At 50.6% G+C, this 27,500-nt stretch overlaps 1 protein-coding gene across 2 annotated transcripts in view; it reads right to left on the bottom strand.

Annotated features, from left to right (window-relative positions):
* The window catches only part of LOC126569865 (LIM homeobox transcription factor 1-alpha), a 158,025-nt gene that overhangs the window by 113,176 nt on the left and 17,349 nt on the right, over nt 1–27,500 (bottom strand). For both annotated transcript variants that reach the window (XM_050227252.1, XM_050227255.1), the window contains exon 2: nt 15,173–15,216. The gene's annotated coding sequence lies outside the window, so the exon portion shown is untranslated. The remainder of the gene's footprint in view (nt 1–15,172; nt 15,217–27,500) is intronic.

The raw sequence follows: 27,500 nt of genomic DNA, 5'->3' as shown, positions 1-27,500 counted from the left end.
CTGGGCCACCGATGCGCCCGGTATGAGGAACACAATAATGGTCCGACCAGTCAGCCACCCCCAGGTTGGGTGGTTGGTCGAATTCATAGCGCCCCCCTTCTTCCCTCTCTCCCTCCCTCCTTTCCTCTCGCTTCCTGCGCTAGGTCCGCGATGCATTGTCATAAAACAATGCCATGAATTTTGCTAATTAAATTCAAATAAGAACATCATAATGATGGAATTAATTAAAATAAATAGGCCCGCACATAGATAGAGAAAGGAGGAAGGGGGGGAGGTGCACAACGGGGATGCTTATGCTGACGCACGGACCGCGCAACGCAAATTCGCGCGAAATGCCGCCGACGTGCCATACGCCATACCAGCGCGCGGAGAAGCGGCACCGTTTCCCTTCAACGAAACGCCATCGCGCAGCATACCTTGTAGAGGGTTGCACCTCCCCCAGCCACCCTTCCTCCCTCCCTGACTCTTCAGCCACCGGCAGGAGCACCAGGTGCCGGTGCCTCGAAGAGGATGATGCAGAAATGCCAACGCAAGTGGCAGAGAAGTGGAAGTGCGCACGTTCCTGTAAAGACTTCGGTTCGTTTCCATCCATTTTGGGGGACCATCTTTATGGTTGGCAATGATGCTTCTTATGTTGGAGCTGCTGTTGCTGCAAATTGTAGCACTCGCGTCGAATGCACTCGCTGGCAGTGGCACGGCCGCCGCCGGTAAATCGAACCACGCTGATGGTGTTGTGGAGATTGATTTAAACGAAAAATGGGGCCATAACCTCGGGCGCTCGTCGCGGTCAGCTGCAAATGGCTGCCAGGCCCAACCCCGGCCTGTGCCTCACTCTTATCGCACTCATTCACCAGTGGGAGCGTGGGAGAACCGTCGCCACAGCGTGACCGACGACGACGACGACGACGACGACACCGAGAGAGAGCAGAACGAGAACGCAGCCGGAAAACCCCTCGGAAAGGTTAATGCGGTTCAACACGGTTTTGGGGGGGTCATCTTAGCCCGTTTTGCGCTGACCATTCGAGAAGGAGGAAGGTTAATGAAATGATCTCTCGCGGAGAGTGCTTCTCGCGAACAGCATTCGATTCGCCGGAGCGAACCGACGTGCGATAAATGAAACAATTAAATGGTGGCATCACTTTCAGGCGCTGAGACCTTCTCGCCATCGGAGTCCTGTGTTTGCACAACTTTCACCATCAAATTCCGGCCACTTTGCCCCTAAATTCAACCCTCGTTGCCTCGCTTATAACGGCAACCACCAACGATTAGCCGAGGAACGGCTAATCGGGCGGACATTAACATTCCTCAAACCTTCCGGAGAGGTACGCTCCGGGCTCGAGGCTCCCAGCTGCATACCGCACTGCAGCGAAGGTAAATGTCGATGTTCTCACGCCTGAAGCGACATTTGTACCCCTCCGTTAACCCTCGCTCAGAGACCCCAAAAACATCCTTCGTTCCACACCAGACCGTCGTGCACGTTCGTTAGAAACTCGCCACTCGAGGAGGCCCTGGAGGGGACGAATATTGACGGAAAAAGAAAAGAGGAAGGGAAAGGAGACCCCAACACTCCTCCTAAACCTTCTTCTTATCGCCCCCCTTCGGGGGGAGGACCATCGTGCGCGGCTTTATCGACGTTCATGGATCTCTTTCGGCGTGGATCACACTAACCCGCCGTCGTCGTGCCGTCGTTCGCAGTTCGTGGCCGCAACCTTGGCCTTTTTGGGGGGGGTAGTGGTGGGGTCCACGGCACGCATAGCTGAGTGGTTAGCTCATAGCTGGCCGCGCACTGGCAGCTCTCGTCCTACTACCACTCGGTGCTCCACTTTAATGATGACGCTTATCCTTGAATTTTTGAAGTTTCTCTCGAGGCAACGAAGTTTCTTCCTTTTCTTGCTTTTGCTCGCCAACTTTCGCCGCATGGTGGTCGCGTCTTGGTGCGGTTGGTGATGGGGTGTAAAGTTGAAAGCATTTGGTGGGGTGCTGTGCGATCCGGGACGGGACGGGATCGATCCCGATTGATTGTGGTTCTTTTTTGCGTTCTTTTTGCGTGCCGCACCACCAACTCTACAACAGGATCTGCAGCCGTTGCTGCCGAAGAAGAAGATGAGCGATGAACGATGAGCCAAAGGGAACTGGCCGGAATGGCATGTTTGCGCAAATCATTTGCGAACATCACGCCCCGGATTTGTGGTTTGTTTTTTGTTTTGTTTTTGTTTTCGTTTCAAGTGCTCCGCTCGAAGTGCGAAACGATCAATTAGCTTTGCTTTGCGGGATCGTATCGATCGTTTCCGGGTGTTTCCAGCTGTTTCCTTGGGGCGAATTCGTCAAGTTAGCCGATTACACAATCGGAAAAAAAGAATTATGTTAAAGCTGCTGTAGCCCATATTTTACACTACACGAAAGCCACTTTAGACGAGACGTATTTATTAGGTGGAATAGAGGAGAAGATAGGGTACAAAGAATAAAGGGAACAGCCATTTCCTCCTGCCCCTGGGACCCTCATACGGGGGGAGAGGGGGGGGGGGGCTTGGTGCATTTTAGCAATAAGGGTTGTAGAAACCCGTTTTCATTGAAATTACAATCGTGTATGAGCTTAGCTAAGACAAATATGATATGAAAACTTACACTTATTCACCACGACTACGGGAATTTGCTTGAAATTTTGTCAAAATCATTATTGACCTACAATCCATTTGCTTGACAAGTCTTTAATAATATAAAAAGAGTTGAATCGCTTTTCTATGGCCTAAAAAATAATCCTTAAATTGTACTTGTCAAAATAAATTCTGTAGAATGTAATTTATTGAATCAAAATTAGATAAAATGTTTCACTTTGTGTTTGATTCGAACTGTGGCTGATTTTAATCACCTGCTAATCATTTCGCAAACACAACAGCTTCTGCAGCTAACAAACTGGGACATGTTGCTCCAAAAAACACCGCAGTTCCGACTCATAATGGACGACAGCAACTGGCTGAAGGACGAAGGTTGAAGCTGTGCCACTTGCATCTACCCAAAAGTGCTAATGGCTAGTGGCAACCAAATTGACCATCGCATCATCCATTAAAAAGAAGGCCAACCGTCGCTCCCCGAGGTCAAATTTGGTCCGAAAATCACTCGACAATCCGGGGTCTCGGACACACTCCACTCTGCCATCAACGTCGAGCACCGACACAACCTCGCAAGGCTCGCTGCAATGCATGATTTGATGCTGCAGCTTTGGGACCTTTTGGAATCAGGACGACTCAGGACGAGACTAGCGAAAGTGCAGCCAATGCACCGCATTACATCGGGGCATTTTGAATATTTTAATAATAATCACCATTATTATTGTTCACCGACCGAGGACCACCGCCGCAAATGGCTCCAGGATGGAAGTTGTGATGCGGCAGCAGCAACAGCACCAGTTGTTATCGTTTCCCAGAACAGCCCATCCCTGCGCCTCTCAGTCATAGTTTCCTGGTGGTTGCCCAAAGGAACCGTTGCGGCCGGAACACGTCAGTATCGGTGAGCTCGGCCTGTCCGTGGCCCGTTTTGAGCCGTCCATCGTTAATCAAAATTCATCACAACAGAGCCAGGCGGTGGCCAGACTTTACTGTGTCTGTTCGTCCTGCCACACCGTAGGCGATGCGTTCCGATCGGCGGAAAGGCAGAACCTGAATTATGAATACACAACTAAGCAGGCTATGCGATTCGATGCGATGCGTTGCGTGGATGGCGGCGCCTAGTGCCTCCGGCCTAGCAGCACTCTGGCCGCATATGCCGTATCTCCACCCCCCCCCCCCCCCCCCCCGCCCCGTCCGGCCCAGAGGTCCGGGGCGAATGTTATTACAATAATTGAGGAAAAAAAATCCTTCTTTCACCCGGGGTTGGTCCACTCGCCGATGGCATTCTGCAGCGATTGGTGATCTTTATGTGATCGATCGGCTCGAACGGTCACATAATTCACTCCGGAGCCGGTAGCTCCGGTGAACCGCTTTGTAATTACGCCGCTTGCGGTGGGGTACGGACATGTCCTCGTTTTAGCGAAGACGAGTTTTATGGTACGATCAAAATGATGTATTACAAAGTATAAGGTACGAATCCGGTGCATTCCACTCTTTACGTTTTATGATTTTATAGTGCCAAATTATTACTATCAGGGTCAAGGGGAAAACATATGTTGCAAGCGTTTGTCCCGTTGGCAGCATCGATCGATAAAAGTGGAAAACCCGCAGCTGCTTTCCTGTGATACATGTTTATTCCTGCTTCGATATTGCATTCTATTATGAAGAGTTTTAAGTTACAACTTTGCCTTAAAGTTTTTAAAGCAAATCATTGCAATGGAAAATTGAATAAAAATCCTAATCCAACAGCTAAAAGGCACCAATTGGCAATGATACCATTGGATTGTACTCCTGAAATCGTACGATAAGATGCACGAAGCAGAAAGAATCGAGAGTAAGAACAGCAACTACCATAGCTACGCTGGTTATGCTCCATTTTTTATTGGAAGCATCAGGCAGAAAGCAACAGAACAGCGCACGCCAGCAAGAACGTATTCGCGTAGCAAACATAGAATGGCGAAAGGCGCACGCTACGACATCCTGCAGCAGCCTAGCTTTAGGGCGTCAGCGATGCTTTCTCTCTCTTCCATTTCTCTTGTTCTTGCTCTCTTTCTGTCTCGATATCATCCAGAACGGTACAGCCTATGCAGCTGCAGTACGAGCAGCAGCAGGTTTGGCAGAGCAACCACGAACCACGATACATGTTTTATGGATATGCTCCGGTCCCTGCATGGTGCACCTGGTCGCGTCGCGTGTGGGTGGTGAGTTCGCACCGGGGGAACGTCGCTGTCGACATGGAAACCGTAAAACGTGACTTTTGCGGTCAAACAGGTGGTTCCGTTCCGTTGGCTATGCGCCGAGGCAGCGGCATCGCATCGAGACCAATCGGAGAAGGTTCAAGATCACGCTCCCGGGAACTTGCCACTAAAGAAGACATTATCTTCACCGAACACACCACTCTGGACGAAGAAATTATGGTCCCAGCACTTGGAGTTCTGGTGCATCGAGCCTTCGACATCGAGGCGAGAACTTTTCGCAATCAATTCGGTCGGTTTCTCGGGGATTGACGAGCACTGCCTGCTGCAGCTCCGTAGGTGGCTGTGGATCCGATTAGCATAACACTTCGACGAAAGGGCCTGCCGACCGTCTGCACATCGATATGCTGCATCATACAGCATTAACCGATTCCGAACCGAACCACAGCGGTTCATCGTTCTCAGCACCGTGGGGCAATAAATCTGGCTGCATCATCGATGGGCGATGTTTTATTGGTAAAAACGGGAAACCGGAAAAAAATGAACCGCGACATATCCATGCTGAGGCCCACCACCGAGCCGGCGTGCGCTGGCCCGTTGACCACCAGCACCACGGGCCGGTCAAAATCTATAATTTTATGATGATCTGTAAAATTTATTGGCCTTATCGCGCGACGGAGGACCACCATGGACCACGGGGCTTGTAAAATGACCGAAGAAGAAGCTTCGCTCGAGCATCGCCAACATCATGCATCAAATGGGTCATGTGCAGTGTCCAGTGGAAGGATGGACCCCCTGCAGCGAACCGTCGCGATTTCGAGAACAATGACCACAACCGTACAGCAATTGTCCCGGGAATGTCCAATGGTTTCAGTGGTGGTTAAAGTGAATTCAGGAGAGACAGAACCAAAAGACCAAACCGTTCAGCAGTTTTATTGGCTTTCGTTGATCCAGCTCTTGGAACCATGGCTGGCGGTGCCGTATGAGTCATGCCTAGCCCCGGGAAGAGGGCTTAAGAAGCGAACCAAACCTCGACTCGACTGTCTTCTCCACCAAAAAAAAAAGGGTAACGAACAACGCGCAGATCCTCTTCTCGGTGGTGCTGGTGGAAGCGTTTTTTGCCTTTTTGTTTGTCCCTCGCGACCGATCGCTGCGCAACAGGGCGACCACCTACTGCGAGCCGGGAGAGCCCTGCTCCGATCCGAGCGGCGAGGTGCGTTTTATGACTTTCATGCCGTTCGGTGTCGAGGCTTAAAATTGCATCCCTCGGTCACAAGACCGCGAACCATTAAAGTCCTTCCACATGCTCAGGATCACAGAAGCTAGTTCCCGGAAAAGGAAGCCTTTAAAAATGGACGCGACACCCGTATGGCTTCTGTTTAATGGGCAAAAACCACCGAAACACCAAAACACCACCAAGCTGAAGCGCGCTAAATAATAATTTTAAAGCAATAAAACAGGAAATACCCTTTCGCTTTCGCTCGAAGGTATTAGTTTGCGGCGCATTTCTTACAAATGACTTAAGTTCTCCACTGCAAGAAGCTCGCCACTTTAATGAGCACATTAGCCAAATTCGCCAAGTTTTTTACTAATTCATTTCTGTTAAAAAATGCGAACGAAAATGATTTACAACTTCCTGTCGCGCGTGAAACTGAAAAACAGCAGGATCGAGGATCGCCACTACCTTGGCATCGGCATCGGCACAAACGGAGTGCGTGATCGGTCCCGCATCGGAGCATCAAAGGCTAGTTCGCCGCCGCCGCCGCCGCCACCGATAGCGCCTTTGACGCCTGTCAGTCGCAAGACGGTTTGTCGCTCAGCGTCCGTTGACACGCTCGTCATAATCCCATCGACCATCAGGATCAGCGCCAAGTGCTGGCTGCCTGCTGACAGCTTCGACATCGACCAGGCGACAGGACGTCCCTTTGGCTTATCCTTGGCAACGCGTTGGCACCGCGTCGACGTGACTGAGACCAGCGCCATCTGACAGGCTTGTCGGGGACGTGTCTCTGATGTGTGGCTACAGATTAAACTGGACCACGGGATACCTTGGAGCCAAACACTGATTTCAGGTCCCGGCAACAGTTGTCACCCGTTTTTTTTTCTGCAGTAGTCACCCTCGTGGCGTCCGTCAAGATCACGAACCTACGAGAGGCGTCGGCCCATTTTCGAAAGCAAGAGCGAGGCCATTTTTAATTGCTTTCCCGGGGACTGTCCGAGAAGAACGATGGCTCGAAGGGCGCTCTACTTGGTCGGCCTTGGTTGCCATTTCCAAAGCTGATGGGGAGCGAGGGACAAAAATGACCTTCATGCTCCATGGAATCCTATATTCAGGATCCATGAAGGTCTAGATACACATCGCAACATAACTTAATCTACAAAACATTCAACCGTGCTACCGTGCTGGCTGTCACTTCCAATCGAGTAAGATCCATCAAAAAGAGATCTCTGGGAAGGAATACTTGGCATCATCAAGGTGAGACACCGTCGGAGCTGGGTGCAGGAGCAATAGCTCCTTAGTCAGTTTCTTCTCCAAAAAGCTAGACCATTTTTTCCATTCGCCACAACACGACAGCTGGATTGCGCGCGCATCGTGAGGTCTATGCTCGTGGAAGATGAAACTCTGAGATGTCTAGAGCTCGTCGAGCCGGCGACACCGTGCCGCCACCGATTGCTCATTAGAGTGTCCTCATCTAATTAGAAGACGTCCGGAATCGAACGACATCGCGTCGGTGGCCACCGGTCGGCCATCGTGGTCGCTCTGTTCACGCCAACGCCTTGCAGCACACGTCGTCCTCGTCGTCGTCGTCGTTGCGTCGGATAATGACGGATCGAAGGCACCGCAACGCACCGCACCGCCAAGCCTGTCCAAGATGAATGTGTGACACTTTTTATCGCGGGCGTTAAACTCCTGATCAGGGATCGCACCCGGGCGCGTAGTCGGATTGAAGGTGATGGAGGGAAAGCCAGAAAAGGAAATGGAACTAATTCGATCCGTTCGATTGACCGATGATGGTGAAGAGATGGCTGAATCAGATGCACCTCCCCCGTCCGTTCGGTGTGGCCGGAAGGATAAAAGTGATTCCCTTTTTCGGCCGCAGCGCGTACTCCGCGCGATAATGAGATCGGGTTAGGGGGCCGCCAAGGAACCGTCGTCGGCCGGCCGGACTTGAATCGTATTCGTTCTTAAGCCGCTCCGCGCGTCCACTGCTTCACCGCAAGACGAAGCAAAACGACGCCAGTTCCACCTTCCAGTGAGCGTCGCTCATTAAAGTGAGAAAATCCGCATGGATCGAGAAATTAGTGAGGGATGTTTTTTGCTTTCTACTACTCGCCCTGTTTCGTGCAATCGCATTTTCCTCTGGTTTTTCGAAAGTGAACCAATTCGCGGGCGAGAAGGCGCGAAAGGGTACGACAGAGCGTAGCCGGCATTAATCGCGGAACGGTGACGGTAGCGGCGAAGTGATAACAGAGCAACATCACAAAAAATGAGAACTCGATCGCCGAGAATCTTTGAGAAGCTGCAGTACCGTCACCTAGACACAAACGAACGAATGAACGAGAGAGAGAGAGAGAGAGAGAGAGAGAGAGAGAGAGAGAGAGCAAACAGGACAAACAAACAAACTCCAAACAGCCATCGGATTTGCGGTCACCAGGCGTCAAAGATTCGGATGGAAAACTGTGGAAAACCTCCCTGGTAATGGTTGTATACTGGTGGCAGAACCAAAAGAGGTTATGAAAAGAGGCGTAAAAGAGAAGCATTTTCTGGCGAGGAGAGTTTTCCTTTACTCAGTCGATGGTTCTGGGTTCAGGTTATGCAAATCAAAACTCGTTAACACTCTACGGATAGCCATTTCGTGTCGCTTCCTAATTGTCTGCAGAGGGAAATTGAATCAAACAGATGACATGATCTAAAAAAAATGCATTATGAGTTATGCTGCAATAAGCTCTTCTTTCAAGTAAAAAAATCTTGCATTTTGCAGAAACCCTTGCTAAGAAACTCATTGGAACAGCAGTCACTTGGTGGCAAAAGCGAAAAGTCGATCACGATCATCATCCAAAGTGCAACATTGTTCGGAACCCCAGAAAAAGGGGCTCTCTTGTTTGGTTGCGCGCTGTCTTCTGCCCTTCAAAGGGCAGAAGCAGTCTTCTCCACCCAAAAAACCGGTTGCTGCCGCTGCTAAATTGAATTGATATTTGTTCTAAAAACCAATTTGGGGGCTCCCGTTAACACGCGCGCCCTGTAAATTGCCGCCACCATTTCGGGATCAGCTTCAACCGACCGACCAACCGACCGACCATCATGCCCGATCATGCCATCCGAGTGTCAAATGCAACAACGAGAACTGACAGTTTTGGGCAGCGAACGTGGCGTCTGGCCCGGACAAGGGGGGGCGGAGGGGTTCGCTTTCGCCATCCTCATGCTCAAGCAACGGGGCACGGCAGCATCAAGCATCACGATGGGCAATTTGGAGCTTCCCGGGCCGACACACCGAAAAACAACCGAAATGCCGGATGGAATCCGCTGGAACAGGGAAACCGCAATCGGAGTGCATCGAAGGCAACCTCTCGAGAGAGGTATCGAGAATATCGTGCGCCCGGAGATTCGGCGAGGAATCCACGACCACGACCACGACCACGACCACGACGACCGACGACAACGTTCCACTGCAAAAAGGGCCAAAAAAGCGAAAAGAAAGAAAGCAAACCAGGGAGTAGAGGGGGTGTTAGAAGGGAGAAAAGGGGGACGGCAGAGCATGAAGGAAAACCTCGTGGCGAACTCGAGGACGGGTGCTTCTTGGGGAAAAGTCTTCGCCGAGAAGCGGTTCGCGCGCTCACGGTGCCAAGACGGTAGACCAGACGATGGTGCCCATTGCATGGGTGGAGGCAGAGGGCACCAGAAGGGTGGAGAGGTGGCCACCGAGGAAGAGCTGGGAGGGAAGAGCAGCCCGTGAGCGCATAAATCAGATTTTATTTTCGTTCTGTCAACGTTGATTTATCGCCGCCACGATAGAGCAAAACCGCGCGATGCGATGCGTTGCGGTGGTGATGGTGTGCGGTTTGGTGCGGTGCGGTGGTGACGATGGCAACGATGACGGCGACGTCGACGTCGACGACGACGTCCACGACCACGACGACCGGCCTTTGCTTGGTTCTTCTTCGTGGAGCTGATCCTTTTCCCGCGTGTTTATCCTCTTCTTTTGGGGGGAGCGCGCGCGTGGAGCCGATTCCGTTCCGTTTAACAGCGCTAAACGGGTGGGAGTGTCGGCCCGATGGATGGCCAAAGGGGAGGCGAGAGAAGTGGCCGGTTCTAAGTGGCCGCCACGCCATTTGTGCGCGGGGCGGTCAAACGGATAAGGGGGGCAGTACCACCGTCATGGTGGTGCAAGAGGCGACGAGAAGAGAGCATCGGAACTGATGCAATTGGAAATGAAGATGGACACCGTTGCACACCGTCTACTGACGTTGCCAACGTTGGTGGTAGTGCAGGGCTGGTGGAAGGGTATGGAATGCAGGAAGTGGTGAGCGAGGAAGTTTTGTGTTTGACGAGAACCACTAGAGAGACATTGGGTTGGAGCACGAGCAGCGAGCAGCGTACGTTGGAGTGTAAATTTGGACAGCAAAAAAAGGTCTTTGGGGAAACTTTTGTGAAAATAGAAGCATAGAATGCGTTGTAAAAGTGGAAGTTAAAATGGAATATTTTGTAGAAAATTTCTACAAATTATGAAAACATTTCTTCGGCACATCTTCCCGACCAAACCGGACGCAATCGATCGCGACCGTGTCTCACTCACCAGTATCCGGATCATCTCGGGGCGCGGCCTCGACCACGCGTGTGACACGCGCACGCCAACTGGGCTGGGCGGTTATTTATTATGCGTCACCATCGCTTTACGCAAATGATCGGAAAACGGTTTTCATCGGCATTCGGTCTGCGGTTGGCTGGGCAGTCGGGGTTGAAGAAGAAGAAGAAGAAGCAGGAAGAGTGGAGTGAGAGTTAAAAAAAGATCCAGCCCCAAACCGAGTGGAGGTGATCTTCAAGGTGGGATGAATGGAAGGGGGAGGGGTGGGGGTCGAGTGACGTTGGACATGTCGCGGTGGGCGAAAGTAAATTACCGATCGGACACCCAATTGGAGTGGCATTGGATTACGCGAGCGCTGGGGTTTTAGGGATGGACGCGCGCGGACATAAGTTAATGGATGGAACGGCAACAAGCTGGTCCACGGGGGCAGATGATCATCGCGGGGCATCGGGGAGCAAACAACAAAAAATCTTCCACGATGGATGATCATTATTCCATCATTGCGCGTAGTCAGCGCGCGATGGAGTGATGTTCCTGGGGTGATTGTCATGCATCTTGCGTGTAATCCCGAAGAGGGGGCAGTGATGGGGTCCTAGTGTACACGTGGGTGGAACATGTGTCCGATACTTGCATAGGATTGATCTGAAATCTCTTTCACCTTCATGATATTATGATAAACGTTATAAACATTATCATTCATTTAATTACCAACAAGAACGTTAGTGAAACATTTAAGAAAATAAAAAAGTCATTATAAGTTTCAAGAGTTTAACTAAAACGTTTAAAAGTACACGTGGGTGGAACATGTGTCCGATACTTGCATAGGATTGATCTGAAATCTCTTTCACCTTCATGATATTATGATAAACATTATAAACATTATCATTCATTTAATTACCAACAAGAACGTTAGTGAAACATTTAAGAAAATAAAAAAGTCATTATAAGTTTCAAGAGTTTAACTAAAACGTTTAAAAGACTGAAAGGATGAAATAATCACAAAAAACATTGAATCGAAAAGAAATAGGTCACAAAACAATAAAAAAAGATGCAGCAAAGAAAATTAAAAAAACATGTTAATGAAGATGCTAACATAGCTGCGAACATCTACCAGATCGCCTATGTACTGTACGAGCACACACATCTTGTCACACACTTTTCGACCGTCAGAGTGCCAGCATTAGTTTACAATACCCCAGGCCGTGATATGTGGAGCGCGTTCTACGGCGTTCATTAGTGTGGCTGTGCCACGGCTGAGCGGCGAGCACCTTCACCATCACACTTCTTAATCACCATGACATTGTGTGTTCGCGAACCAGCCAACTGCTGTTGGCCCCAAACGAACGGCCCAGGTGGGTCACCTTTCGTCACGACATAAATCCCAAACCTCGACGTCGCCGGTGGTCCCGCCAGCTGCTGGGCTGATTACAGTCCGTCGCTTCACGTGGACCGCGGGCCCTCCTCCATGTATCCCATTGTCACATAACTGCACGGCAGCCTGGATGCTACCGGATGGATGATGATGATGATGATGATGTAGTGCGATATCGGGGAAAAAGGCGCGGAATGGAGCAAAAACCGATCCGCCGATCCGAGAGTCAACCAAGCGTGTGAGCCAGTCCCGCTGCCCCCCCCCCCCCCCCCCCCCCCCACGGAACCGAAAACGCATCGAGCGCAGCAATCGGATTCCATCCTAATGACTAACTGAATTGCCTTTCCTCCCTATCGTCTCCTGTCTCCTCTTTCTGCCTCACTCTAAGTCTCTGCTCGCTCGCTCACCGATATTCCGACGTTCCGGCTGCTAACTTCACGGAAGGTCAGCCAAGGAGTTAATGACGACCACGACAACGACGACTACGAGCCCGTACAGCGTAGACCGATTGGGGACGTTGTGGTCGCTGCAGCTTGCAGCAACAGCAGCTGCTGCTGCTGGCGAAAGTAGCCCTCGTCAAGTCCGCCAAGTCGTCCGGACGACTGGCTAACCGTGGCTGGCTGGCTCGGTTGGTCGTAAAGATTCGTTCGACGTTGTGCGACAATCCGATGGTTTCGATGGAGGGCGAGAAGGGCGCGAGCGGTTGGTAATCCGGACAATTTCCGAGTTAATTATATTAGCCGACTTTCGAAAGGCGAAGGTAAATATAATTAAAAACAAATAAAACACCGTCCGATAATTGGAAACCGTTGATTGGTACTGTTCCTCTCGGCAGGCAGCAGCTGTTGGTGCAGCTCCTGCACTCGACCAACTCGACCTCGAGCACGGCTTATCTGGCCGGAAAGTACAATCTTTGCCAGCGAGTAGGAGAAGCCAGCCAGCCAGCGTTAGGAGCTAGTCACGCTCGTACGAAGTGACGGAGGAGGAGAAGTAGGTATCGAGCGCCGGGCACTAGAAGGATGCAGAGCTATAGAGACCATATAGACAACGGATGGCGACGGCGAGGGATTGTTTCGCAAAACACACGATTCGATTTCACCTTCTCCCGGACCGCGATAACCTGGGGCCAGGGGCAACGGGCATACCAATCGGGATCGCTGCTTGCGCTGCCCTTGGGTTGGCGTTAGGTAACTGTTTTCCCGCCCGGGACGCAGGAAGCTCAACAACAGTATCCAAGTGGAGGACGGGTTTCGAGTTCCAACATTGCATTACGGTGCCGGAATGTCCTGAAATTAGAACCAAAAACCAAATGGAAGCAATGGTCGAATCCAGGCGCGGGTCCTATGGTGTGGCATCTTTCTCGTTGGAAAATCGGGAAATCGTTTTGAGAACTGGAGTTAGTGGACACCCTTTGCAGCACGGAAACTTATTCAATTTAAACAGCGCTAGCATCCAGTGCGTAGGGGGATGGAAAGGGTAGCTTTGCATGATGCATCACCTTCCATGTTGTGGCCAAGCAACTGATGAACTGAGCCGGACCATCTGGAGCCTCTTCGACAGGAATAAATGGGGATTAGACTCTATTCAACTAGGAGATTCAATAGTTTTGTGCGTATTACGAAGATGACCGACGACAGACGACCCTAAAACCGGTTGATTATGTAACTAACGTAATACCGCTGCGCTAAACTTTGCTAGATGATCATTGACGCTTGCTCTCTGAACTCTCCCCTCTCAGGAGTGGATCGACATGGATTACGCCAAAGTCTCAAAGGCTTGTGTTCCCTTGTAATTAGAGGGCACCATTTTCGGTAATCATTAATTACTGTCGGTCGGATGAGTTTGACAACAGATTTTTTTTTTATCTCTCGCTTTGTCGAATATTCTCCATTACTATCCACACTGAGCTCGACGGCAACAGTGATGATCCTCAGGGTTCAGCTTCAGTTTACCATTTCTGTGGCCAAGTTAAACACACAAAACGCGATGCTCTCGCGCTTCACCTTTGTTGCTGCTGCTGCTGCTGCAGTTTAATCAGCATAAAGCATGTCAACAAACGATAGCAATAGTAAACGAAATGAAACCGCACCACCCCTCCGGTTGCCCCATCAACATCATCATGATTTCATGCTTCGTATTCCTTCCGAAACCGGTGGGTTTGTGGGGGAGGGTTGGTTTGTGCGGGGCTGCAAACATGAAAACCTAGTCGCCGGTAATTAATTAATTAAGCAACCCAACTAAATGAGCCCTCGGTTCCGTTTCAGACCCGCAAGGGGAACCCGGGGATGGCCACAAAGCCCGCGCTCGCAAACTATTGAGCGACCGGTGCCTGTGCCTGTGTGTGTTTCGGGATGATAAAAAATTTAACGCAACACCCGAGAGCTCCTAATCTCGACTTCACCCACCTAATTAATGCTAATCAGCCGATTGGACTTTACACCGTTGCTAGGTAAATAAACAAATAGACCGACCAACCAAACCGAACCGACCTACAGACCAAACCTGGAGTAGTGAAGCCACGGTGATGAGCCACACAGAACCTTCCAGGCCCTAGGTAGGGAAGGGACCGGTGAGGAAGCCTCATGATGATGATGATGACGATGATTATGCTGCGTTCTTAGGTTGGAGGTGGTTGCACCACACCCCTCCCTTCATGTGTGTGCGAGCGTTTAATTGTGTGCGACAGTGATTATTTCCTGCCTTTCACGTACGCAATTAACGGCCATGGAGCCGCGGGATGTGCGGTAGACTAATGGTGGGTGCCAAAGGGGGGAAGGGGGAGCAAAGGGTGCCTTCAACTCACCCACGAACACCACACGCACGCACGCACGCATGCACTCTCCCCCGGGGGGGTTTAAATGTGGCGCAAATGTGTTATCATTTCACTCCTAATTAAATAATTAATTCACACGAGCACACTTTATCGTGCGACCCGGGATATTGGATGTTGGTAAGAGAGGGGGATGGAGGGTGAAAGGTGGAGGTCAAATGCAATAGGGAAAGGGTGGCTGCACTTGCACCGGCCCCGAACATCAATCAACCATAAAGCGAGGTATGCTATCGTAAACTTTTCGTTAAGAACTGTCAAAAAGAGAATGCCAGAAAGTTGATATCCTGATCAATCACGGTTAAGATGCAATAAACTTTCTTTCAAATAGAAAATGCTTCAAAATCCAGGCTTACAAAATGACTTACCGTAGCGAAGATCTAGCTGCAGATAGTTTTCTAATCAGCGAGATCTGGAACAAGAAGAAATGGAAGATATCATTAGGAGGATGTTAATTTACAAAACATAATAACATCGTTTTTAGCAGAACACATGCCCAGAGTGTGTGACAATTTAACTTCACTTTCGTTTGGTTTATTTTTAATATTGAATACCAACTCGCACAACACCACCGTCGGTGAGTCATTCATTTCGATTTCCAATCAAAAAATTCTAATCAGACACGGAAGCGAACAAAAAGCGTTGAATCGCTGGAGAGCAAACATTGGTTTCGCAGCTTAGAAATAGTGGCGAGGCCCATTTAAAAATTGAATTCCATTATGATAGTTTCAGCGTGCCCGCGCGCGTTCACAATCGGAAACACAATTTTGAAAACGCGATTCGCGCGACATACCGACGTCGTGGTAGCTAACAAAAAAAAAAAAGACAGAGAGCCCAAAACTAAGCACCACAATAAAACGTAACGTAACAAACAGGCGACGAAGCAAAACAATGGCAAGTGTCAGCGTGGTTCCAGTTCCGGGGGGTAAAAAGGGCTCCCAACCCCTCCCAGCGCCTCTGGGGCAGGGTTGTTAGAAATAATTGAAACCGAACGCAAAATTTAATCAAAAACTCCGCGCGTAATCGATGAATTTCGATCGGGCTGCATGGTGTTGGCGTAGCCATGGCGAAAGGGTTCGCACCAGCACCTGGGAGAAGGAGGAGGAGGATGGGGAGGGGGTAGCTGAACGACGGTGCCTTTGTGTGACAGTCGATGGAGTGGCCCCAGTGGAGTGCAGTTCTGCGCGTTTAGGAAAGCGGACTAGAGAGCACTAGGCATTAAATAATCTAACAACACTCACTCACCCGTTCGCCACCCCCTTTTTCCGACACACACACAGTCACATAAAGTGAAAAATAATAGCAGGCAAAACAATTCGGAACGGAAATTGAGCGCCCCGTCCCGAGGTGGCCACGCAAGCAAACGGAACCGAAATTTAGATGAAAAAAAAACTCCACTTCAAAAAAAGGAATAAATGAAACATGAAGGGCAGCATGAAACATAGAAAAACAATAAAAAAAAACCCAGGCCCCGTGCTGCTGCTGCCGCGATCACCAATCGCGGTGACCAAAATCGTGCCAACCAAAAATAATTTGTCAATCGACAATTGTTGGTTTGGTTTTTGGTGCGCTAAGAGAAAAACACGTCCGCTGGCGTCCGTTTTGTTAACAGTTTTTTTTAATTTCACACTTTTCATCTCAAGGGATTTTTCCCAAGCGAACGCAACCAATGGAAAGGGGAAGGAAGTGGTGCGGTGCGGTGCGGTACGATGGAGTGGCGTGGGGTTGCGTCGTTTCCGGCTTCGGAATAGAGGTGCCGCTTGGCTGACTATCTGGCACGACAGCACGTGACCAACGCGTCCGGAAGTTACCTCCGAAGAACTGATCGATTAGCGGCGACAATGCGATCGAGCGAGCGAGCGAGCGATCGATGCCGCCACCGACAGCACAGCTCGTCAGCCCGCCCCCCGGCTCCACCGAGAATGATCGAGGCGGAACTGACTTCACCGACTCCACCTGACGACGGAACGCAAAAGAGCATGGCATCAAATTAAAGAAACAAAAACCTCCCGCACGAAATTAACAGAGGCGGAAGGGTTTTGGATGAAGTGTCGCCCACTCTCCCCTCCCGCTCCTGGAACGCTGGCTACACGCCAATTCCGCCAGCGCACACTGACAGAGGAATGGCCTCCGATCGAGTAATCGAATTGAAAATAATTGCTCTCGTTGCCGCCTTTCCGGTGCTGCTGCTGCTGCTAGGACACGGATTTACTGTTGTGCTAATTGAATTTCGAATTCCAATTCCCTTCGCCGGTGGCCAGCTTCTTGAAGAAGTTCCCGCGGAAACGGAGAGCTTCGGTAGCGTCTCAAGAAGGGGGAAAAAACTCGTCCGCTCCAAAGTAACCGCAATTGACGAAACTAATGACCAATTTGAGCGCGGTGAGTTGGCAGTCTGCCGGCATAGGTCTGTGGCGGTGCAGAATCCTTTCGAAACATACCGAGTTCACGAAGAAAAATCCTTCAAAGATGTCTCTGAAGGCTGCGTAAATCTCTTTTGAAAGATATTTTTTTAACATTTGCAGATCACTCTTTAAAGATTTCTAATCATGTGTACTCGGGTGGATCCATCAAAGAAACAATCCCCTTGTGAACCATCACGAGCTTCCCCAGAGCTAATGACATCCTTCCCCCGAGATAAGCCTACCGGACTTGCCTGTTTGCTAATTAATGACAGACAACCCTTCCCGGCTGCGGAACGTGAGCGGTGATTATCGAATGACACACCGAGCCAGGAGCCTCCCTTCTGTGCCCGCGCAGAAGTTGGCGTGCTCCTACACACATGCCGGGCGTGCTGGGGATGTTTAGACGAGTACATAGGAGTAAGGAAGGGACGCAAGGAACGCCTCCAATCGGTTGCAGAAACCAGTCTGCGCCGTTTTCTGCGCGAAAAAACACTGCGCGCGTCAAACATCAATCTTCATTATCGCGGTACACAATCATTATTGGCGCGCTCTTGTGGTCTGCGAGAGACAGAAGGAAAGAGACAGAAGAGCGAAGGGTGGTCTGAGGTGGTGTGGTCGTTCGTGAGGACTCTTTACGATTCTTTCTTGTTTTTAATGAGAATTTCAATCATCAAAAAAACTAACACACACTCTGTGCCATTTTAAAGACTAATTGCGGTTTGTTACTTTGCAAAGTTTGTGTTTAGTTATGGAACTAATAGTCTAACAAGCTGTTTAGTTAATCATTCTCTTACAGCATACAACACATAAAATCTTTCATTAAAAAATACAAGTATAGCATCCTTCAATAGCCGCGTTTTCTGTCATCTTACGTTTCATCGATGACCGCCGCTTTGCGTTTCCCCGAAAACACTCTCCGGTAAATTAATCCAAAAATCCAATTTCAACCTCCCCCCCCCCCTTCTCGTACGTTTGTTCGTTCCTGGTGGCGGTCATATTTTAATCTGCGTCAAAAAGCCGTCCCCTGGCAGCTTTGACAGTTGATCGTTAGTCGCCGGCTGGACGGTCAGCGTCTGCCTGCCGAGAAGAGAAAAGGCAGACTTTCGACAGAACAGGCCCCCCGGGAGAACACACGCGGACGGTCAGCTGCCTGCCGAGTATCGTGTGTCACCGACGCCCCGGTCCGACGGTCGGTCGGATTTGACGGACCGGGACCCTGGCTAGCGGCCGGCCCTCCAGCGATCAAACCGGTCCCCGAGAGCGTGAGGCGTGATGCTTCGTGAAGAATGTGTTCACGGAACAAACGCAACACGTTTGACGATCGAACGACAAGCGACGTACCCCCGAGGTCCGGCCGGAGGTCTCAACGAGGAGCAGGACCACGACGACGACGACGACGACGACAAGTGAGTGCGAAGTCCAATCAAGAGTGTGAAAAGCGTCTCATCTAATGCAACGCAACGGTACGCGGTCCGCGTGCGCAACACTTTTGGCACGCTGACACCTTCCCCAATGTGCCACCACCCACACCGCCACCGACTCCACCCTCATTGGCTAATCGTTCAGTTAAATCGACGGCTGATTGCTGCAAAAAGGCCATCCTTTACCGGCTTTACCGTCGACGACGACGACCGTGACGATGGATACGGGCAAGGTGTCGTCCTGTGGGGGAGGGTGGGGTGGGTGCCTTATTCCCGGGAAGTCGCCGATTGGCCCATTGTCGCGATCGTTTTGCTAAGCGAATTTGCGACGCGAAAGCCATTCGCGTTCTCGCGCTGTACGGCGACAGCGACGACGACTGTAGACGCATCGCACCGCGAATGGCTTTCGGGCAATTATGCTACACTCTCTCCCATCCCCGGCCCCCCAGGAGGGTGGGTGGCCACCATCAGGTACCCGTTGATTGCACGCCAGCGACGTGCAATCCATCGTTTCATCAAAACGGCCCCAGAACCAGGTGTCAGGTGGCGGTGGTGGTGGTGATGGTGATGTGGCGCCACTTCTGTCACTCGCCGCCAGGAACAATAGTTCATTTGGATACTTCTTCTTCTTCTTCTTCTCCTTCGTCAGCGTTGTCCATTTGGTGTGCTACGCGAGAGGGTGGTAAGGAGCGGAATGGGACACCTCGAAGAATGTCATCCTGCTGTCGCTCACAGCGTACGTACCCTGGTGTGTGCCAACATGTGCCTCTAATCGAACGGAAACTGAACTGCAAGACACATTTGCGAGCATTCTTCGCTGAGGTGTTGTTTTGTTTTGTGTCCTGTGGTCCCCTTTCCAGGGCACTGATTGGCTTGTTGTAGCTTCCAATTCGATGCTTTTTTGTTTTGCTATCGTACAACAATGATTGAGTAACATGTTTTTAGAGTTTTGAGTGACGGAGGGGAATAAAAACAAGAATCGAGCAGCAGAAGATGGTTGTTGGGACGAAGATACGACGACAAAACTGATTGCTTCATCTTTTTTCAATAGTTTTCATCGCTTTCGTGTTTGGTTATTTGGCAAACATTTAAAGAAAAACTATTCTGTATGCAAAACATGCAAATTCGAATGGTCATTGAAATTATTTCATATTTAGTGCAATTGTAATGAAATTTCATTTAAACATGTCTTAGCGGTTAATTAGCATTCCTGTTTCGGTACCTACAGACTGACTGCGCGTATTTGTCCATCGTTTGAGTGAAACAGAAAGACATTAAACTATTCTTAAAATCCCAAACCAAGCATCCATGATCTCACTCTAGTCAGTGTCCTGAATATTTTTGTTGTTGTAATGCACACCTTTGCCATTCGAAACATCAACAATGAGTTCATCGGCATGATCCAGCATTTTCCAGGTGATCTTCTAGCAACAGCCGATGCCACTCATTTCGATACTTCCCCCAGCTGCTCTCCAGAGACCATCGCGTGGATCACGGTCGCCAACGGTCCAACGAATCGCCCGGAAAGTGGTGCGGTTACGGATCGATGCACCAAAACAAAGAGCGTCCACCCTTTTCCAGCCATTTTTGGGTTGCAATCGCGACTCCTCTTCCCTACCGTTGCAGCACCGGTGTCCGGTTCCTAAACGCTTGGTAATTACTGTTCGCCATTTTGGTTGTTGTTGTTGTTGTTGTGTTGTTTTCGTTCATCCAGCCCGAACCTTCCATCACTTTCGAAAGCACTTCCGCAACGGTTTTCGCTTAACAAACACATGCGCGCCGGCCAGGACCGGGTCCGTGGCCACGAAATTGAAGTTCCCGAAAGTTAAATCACCGACCAACGGACCGACCATTCCCCCCGAAGCGAGACCGACCACCAGGACGTCCTCATCGCATGCTCGATCGATTGAAATGCAACGAACCGGAGCCGACAAACCCTCGCACCCTTCGCACCCGCTCTATCAACCCCTTTCTCTCGGGGGGAACGCTTCAAGGGGAGGTTAATGTTGCACTTTAAAGGTTGATTATTGATTTGTGATTGATGCGCACAGGAGGGGCGAGTGAACGTGAATGCAACCGTGCAACATGCATTAGCACCAATGTAGCTCTGTACCCACCTGTGTGTGTTTGGCTGAATGAAAAGTCACCGGGAAACGAGTGGCTGGCCTGGGTGCGCCAGAACCGAGTGGAGAAGGTGGACCAGCACCATGACCGGTTCGCGGAGTTGGGCGGTGGTGGTAGGAAGACATCCATTTCGTAATGAGTTTTTGGAGCAGTTTTCATGCTCCATGCCCCGACCTGGCCTGCGTGTAACAACCCAGACTAACCCGATCAGGTTGAATAGTTTGCGTTGCGAAGCCCACCACCCTCATCCCCCCGGGTGAGGTGCAAAGCATTATGCTTATCGGCGCTCCTCAAAATGGGACGAGGAAGGTGGTTCGGGAAAGATGGTGGCGGCCCCAGATGGGTTCGGCTACGGAGTAAATGTAATGAGTTTTTAACCGTGCGTCCATGCTCCGTACTGCACCCCATATCCTGCACCGCGGAAGGAGAGAAAGAGAGAGAGCATAATCGCGCTTCCCCAAAACTGTACCGGGCATGCCACCATTTTATTTAATGTTGCCAGCGTCCCTTTCGAAGGCCAGAAAGGGAGGCAGAAGAAATGGACGGTGAATTATTCACATGAAATTGATTGAAACATATATTCCATGTTGCGCTGATTACGCGCTCTGCTGACGGTGCCTTGCCGTTGCCACTGCACAATTGCGATTGCATCCGCCCGGTTCGTCATCATCCCGGAGGAGAGGCCCTGACGTTTGCATTTTCCCAAACATCAATTAGTCAACACACGGAAGAGGAAGGAGAGGAAGAGAAGAGAGAGAGAGAGTGCAAATGGCGATAAAAGCGGTTCGCAATGTGCGATGAGCTCCTTTCAATTAATGTAATGTAGGTTTTCCATTTCCACGGGCCTTTACTTTTTTCGTCCGCTGTTTATACCGGCTCGCTGATCGATCGATTATTAATCAGCCACTCCTGGTTCGTCCCGGTACCGGTTTGCTGGTGGGGTTCCTGATGGCTGACCATCACCGCCAATTGCAATTATGATCGGCAATTTGCCTTAATCTAATGGTAATCGGAGGCAACCAAAGAGAAGGAAGACCGGTCGCACCGAGCGCCATAATCAACATATTCTCCCAATGGGGAGCTGGAAGCCGCAGAGAGATGCAGAGGACGGCGGAGGACCCACGGAAAACGGAAACGTTCGCACATCGATCACGCAATGTGTCAGGTCGCATAAGGGTCGCCGTCGTCGCCAAAGGAGCTTGCGTTCGTCTATCTCTTTCTCTCTCTCTCTCTCTCTCTCTCTCTCTCTCTCTCTATCACTTTGGAAGCTTTGTCTTACCACTGCGTACCACCGTTTTCCGCGGCGCAATTGTTCCCGCACGGATCGGTAACCGTCGAACGACGCCAACGAGTCGAGCGATTCCAAGCCGCAACGACGCGCTCTACTGCTGCTGCTGCTGCTGCTGATGATGATGATGATGAATTTGAAGAAAAACCTGTTTTTGGGATCGGTCAAGAAAGGGGGGACGGATGCTGACGCGGACCGAACCCCAGGCTGGTTGAGAGGAGAGGTCAAGATCACCCTTTTTACTCGAGAGCCGCTGCGCGACGGATGGAGAGAATGGGCGATCGAACGTTAACGCACCAAGTTAGCGGCTGTTTGGCAGAGGATGGCGAAGGGAAGGAGATTGAGATGTGGCGATGATGATCATGATGATGATGCTCGTTGATCTCTTATTAATCCACCGGAACGTGTGGTCAGCATTAGAGGTACTTAGGTTAAAGTAATGGCAATTCCATCAAACATTCAATTATTATTTGGAAAAGATTCAAAAGATGACTGTTTGTGGCGGTAGTGAATGTTTATGATGCCAATACCACTTGACCAACTCCACCATACTGTTCTCAATGACGAATGACCATTTTATTAGGGGGTCCATCGAACGAATGTTCCATCCAGATTTGCATGTTGACCACTTATTGATGCCCCACGTCGGTTGCCACTGTCCAACAGGCGAACTTCGCCAAAAAAAGGCAAAAATCCCAAAAAAGAACTCCTAGAAAGGGAAAACCCAGGGCTTCAATAAAAAAAAAAACATGAGAAAGACACGGGAGAGCATGAATCGAGACAAGCGTGCCGCTGTGCTAAGCAATGAAGGCAAAGGATGATCCAAAGTCATGAGAAAGTGTGCGAAGGACTTCGTAGCGCCGAAACAAACCCGAACGCAACGCAACGGAGACAGATGAAGAGCAGCCAGAGCAGGAAGGTGGAAATGGAAAGGGATAGAAGGGGACGAGAAGCATGGATCCACGGATGCGTCCCCTCCAGATCTCAGAGTCGGAGTGCGGCTGGATGGCTGGCTGGCTGGCTGGCTGGCTGGAGGAAATTTATATTCACCTGCAGATGATTTATGGTACCGGTTATTATACGAATGAGCGTTTTATTGTTCCATTGCGGGACGGGACGCCCAACCGCCACCTCTGCCATCATCCAGCCAGCCAGCTGCTAGACCTTCCTCTCCTTCATCTCTCTCCCCGCCCTATCTGTCCCCCCTTTTTAGGGAAACACTTCCGCTTTCCACGCTTTTTCGCCGGCGATGAGTACTGGTGGGGAGCAGACGCAAACTGGCAACGCAAGTCGTTGAAGGGTCGCAGATCCACTTCGTAGCTAAAGAGAACACCAGGGAGGGGATGGTAGGATGGCATTTCCGCAACGCTACAGACCCCCTCACCACACTCGTACACACAGGGCAATCCTGCCACCACCATCAGCACCTGGAGATTGAGTAGCGTGATGTCGAGGAGGTTCTGGTCGCTACGCTGCTGTCTCTGGAATGTTCAATAGCGCAGCAATGTGATGGGGGCGAGGATGTGGAAAAGGGCAAACGGGGTAAACGGGATTGGTCAGGAAGGATTATGACCCCGATGCTGCACGGTGCGACATCGACATCGGACGCCAAAGCAATCGAACGGCGAACCGAGCTATCATCCCAACTTCACGAGCCACGAGCCGGTCAATGGCGGTCACGATCTTCGGTGAGGACAAGAAGAACTTTGGTGGGGGCAGAAAAGTAAAGAAAAAGGCGGTGACCGTACCACGTTGACCGTAAACACGCACAGATACAGACACAGAGACTTCCAATCTCGTCATCGAACCATCGCGTAACCACTCGTTGCGTCCTTCTCCTCGGCAAGGTAGACGAGGATGAAACGGCCTAGTTAGGGCTGCCGTAGGGATACAGATGGCCCGGATGACATTTCTTAGACTTGCCTGCCGCTGACCAAACACACAGACACACACCAACACAACCACATCTCTGGACTTTGGATCGGAAACGGGTAAAGGTACTCCCTCGCATGGAGTTGGAGTCGTCGCCATGGAAATGCCCGCTAGGGTTGCTGCTGCTCTGCCCCTGATTATGATGACCTCCTGTTGACTGCTTAAAGTGGTGATGATGGAGCGGAGGAATCGAATGGATGGATGTGCCTTTTGATTTCCATCTTGTGGGAAGTGGAATGTCGCCATGTGGCAGGTGATTCATTATGCTTGATTAGAATCGGTATTGAGGTGAGTAAATGGAGCTGGGACACTCAATCAGCAAGTGCTGACGATGCCGTTACCGAGGAGTTTAACCCCGAATGTGCTGTTAATGGTAACCGAATGGGCATTACCATAAATTGGTAGAGGTAGTGTTTGGAAATTGTTATAGTATTAAGTCCGGAGCTGCTGAAGTTCATGAAGAAGTTTGTTGGAAGGAAGGAATCGCGGTAACAGAAATTGTCCGTCAGAAATTGTCAAGTAACTTAAGAGGAACTTTAAGTCAAAGTTACTTAAATCGTTTATCGGGAATAAGCTGTAAACTGAATACAATTTACTCTAATAACTACAAACCCAAATTGAAAAGGAGTCACCTCGGGCTGGCGAAGCATCTGAAAGCAATTAGCATCTTCGCTGCTGCTTCCAACCCCCCGGAAAGGCGGACCAATTTGTTCGCGATTGTAAAGGTGTACTACTTCATCCACCATCCATTGGGGCCTTCGGTGCAATCGCCACCGGCCACAACAAACACATTCGAATTCGGGATTTTTATTTGCAAAAGCCAAAGCCTCCCTTTCCCCCTCCCCCCCCCCCCCCTGGGTAGGGTGAGCTCAAAACAGCTGTTGCCAAGCTGCCGTTGTCTCGGTTACACGTCGTCGACGGCCGTAAAACCAACGCATTTATGTTCCTGCTTCGTCTCGGACCGGATCCGGACCCGGATTCGAATGAAATGGCACGAAGGCGGGAAAAGGAGGCCCAGAGAAACCAGGAACGAAGCATCGAAACCGACAAACCGAACGGTGTGAGTCTCGGGCTTTGATGGAGCAAGATTTATGGATCGCGGATCGCGGAACCATCCACTGGCGGACAGCCGGACGGACCCTGGTGCCTGGACATTAAATCTTCTTCAATAATTCCGAAGAGCACACAAGAGTGCGCTGCCACACTGAGATGGACATGGCGCGGCACGGCTAAGACGATCGTCGCGCCGAACGTGCCGTCGTTGTTGTTGTTGTTGTTGTTGTGGTTGCTGGTGGGGCGTATTTGCCGGTAATGCTGGAGTTACGATGATCCTCCAGCCGCGGGCGGGGTGGTAATATTTCGAGAAAACCAGTTTACGACTAAATTAATTTATACTAAAAACTGTACAACCGGGGAACCAACAAACCACCAGTCGGCACTGGTGCGTTTGCGTGGTGGTGGATGATCACACCACGGCCGTCGCTCGATCACCCGGGTTCCCGGCCCGGACCAAAACTTTTGCTTCTACACACGATCATAAACACCTCACCAGGTCACCGCAAGAAGACGACGACGCTGATGCTGACGACGGTCGTATGTTCCCATTTTTTTTTGCTTCATGTTGTTATTATTAGAAAACCACGTCCGATCAGAAGCAGTAGGAGCAGCAGCCAGCCAGCCAGCCAGCCTGCCAGCCAAGCACATCGAGCATCGAAAAGTCGATCCGTGGTGTGGCGATCCGTCGTTTGGTTCGCTTTGTGGTCTGTCGTACAAACAAATCATCATCTTCAGCGGTGCGGTTTGGTTTTTGAACATTTTTTTTCTTCTTGCCGTTGTTGGTGCTGTTGTTCTCTTTGGAGATCGGCAAAGTTTACGATCGATCTTGTGGCTCCCGTGGCAGCCGTCATGGTTCCGATGGCGCATCGTGTTCGTTTGCATTCGAGTTTTATTGGTTGGTGTCAGTTCGCTTCGCGCAGTAGCTGACGTCAGCAAGCACTCGGTTGATTAGCGCTGCTTTGGAGAACCATCTTCGATGACCCAAAGTCACCGATTCCACGATCGATGTCCATCAAACGGACCAACAGGATCACGATCGATCTTCCGCAGTGAAGAAAAGGGTCAACTATCATGGCTCTATGGTCATCTGAGGCCCACTGGATCATTGGTCATCGTATCGCAGATATCGCGATGCTAAGTGACACCCAGCACCTCATCCATCCTATTCCACCACCGTGAACAGCACGTTGACAGTGAGGAGTTATTGTGGGATCAACCCTCGAATGGCCGATGACACTAGCCCGGCTCTCAAGTTGGTCATCCTCCCACTGACCTGAGGAGGCGCATCCGTAAAGTGGTCCCCCTGTGCCCGAACGTTCGCCAGTGACATGAAGAGCCATCCCTGGGCGAACTGGTGCACGTGACCGGGGTCCAAGACACAACGACGACGATACGACGCAGCACCGAGTCCAGAAGAGTCCAACTGATGATGACCTGTTCCCATCCTGGTGGTCGGTGAACATCGCGTCCGACTGTGGTCCAAAAACTGGTTCGACTTGCGACGCGAGACCAGACTCGCAGGCGTGGGGGTCTCTCTCTATCTCTCTCGCTCTGTAGAGCGTTCTTGAACCTTTGGACTACGGATAGCCACTCGTCGAACGAAGGAACGGGGTATGGGGAACAGTTTTCGGATTTCCGCAGTACCGGCGGTGGGTCCTGTGTATCCTCAACCTTTCCCTGCTTCTCCGCCTCTTCAGCTACCACTCCACGGTCGAGTGATTTATAGGGAACCGTTATAATTTATGCATCTCTATGCGACTGTGTCTGTGTGTCTTGTGATTCACAGCCGAGGTTTGCGCGAGGTTGTTCCGCCGGCTGCAGCGCTAACAGTGAAGACGAACAAGCAAAAGGGGAACCGAGGTACGTGGTCGTCGTCGCTGCAGTTAGGAGGCGTGAAGATGACCGTTTGGCGCAGAGTTCGAGTTCAGCGTGGGCGAGCCGGCACGATTGGGTGTCACTGGGATCTTTGAGACTCGGCCACGAACAGTGGGGTATCTGGCGGTCAGTATCTTCCTCCGTTTCCATCGTACTCTGCGGAAGATGAGCTGGTCGCTACTACACAGGAACGTGGGAGCAGTGGATATGATCGGTAAGCTCTTCACTTTCTTGGCCAGGCCCGTAGATCGGTGTCGTGCAGTGGGCAATCGACACTTGGAGGTGCTGCTTGAGGTGCTTGAGGTGGCGATCGTAGAAATGACATTCCTGGTCCAGCTGTCTCCCAGCAGAGGATCGATCAGAGCGTTAAATGCGTTTGAAAAGCAATAATACGCAACTAGTAGCGTGCCATTGGCCTAGTAATGGAGCTCTTTCAACAGAAGTTCCCAGAGAATTTTGCCGATGGATTTTCTAGAAAAAGGTAAAAGATGCCTAAAACAAATTATTATATCTGCACTGGCACACTGTTCAAAACAATATCCATCAAACAAAACAATATCCAATTGTAGACCACTCGCATTCGCATTCGGCTCCTGTA

The sequence above is a fragment of the Anopheles aquasalis genome, chromosome 2, assembly GCF_943734665.1.
Source record: "Anopheles aquasalis chromosome 2, idAnoAquaMG_Q_19, whole genome shotgun sequence".
Taxonomy (NCBI): Eukaryota; Metazoa; Arthropoda; class Insecta; order Diptera; family Culicidae; genus Anopheles; species Anopheles aquasalis.
Note: the sequence above shows the minus strand (reverse complement) of the source record. Positions and strands in the feature narration are given on the sequence as shown.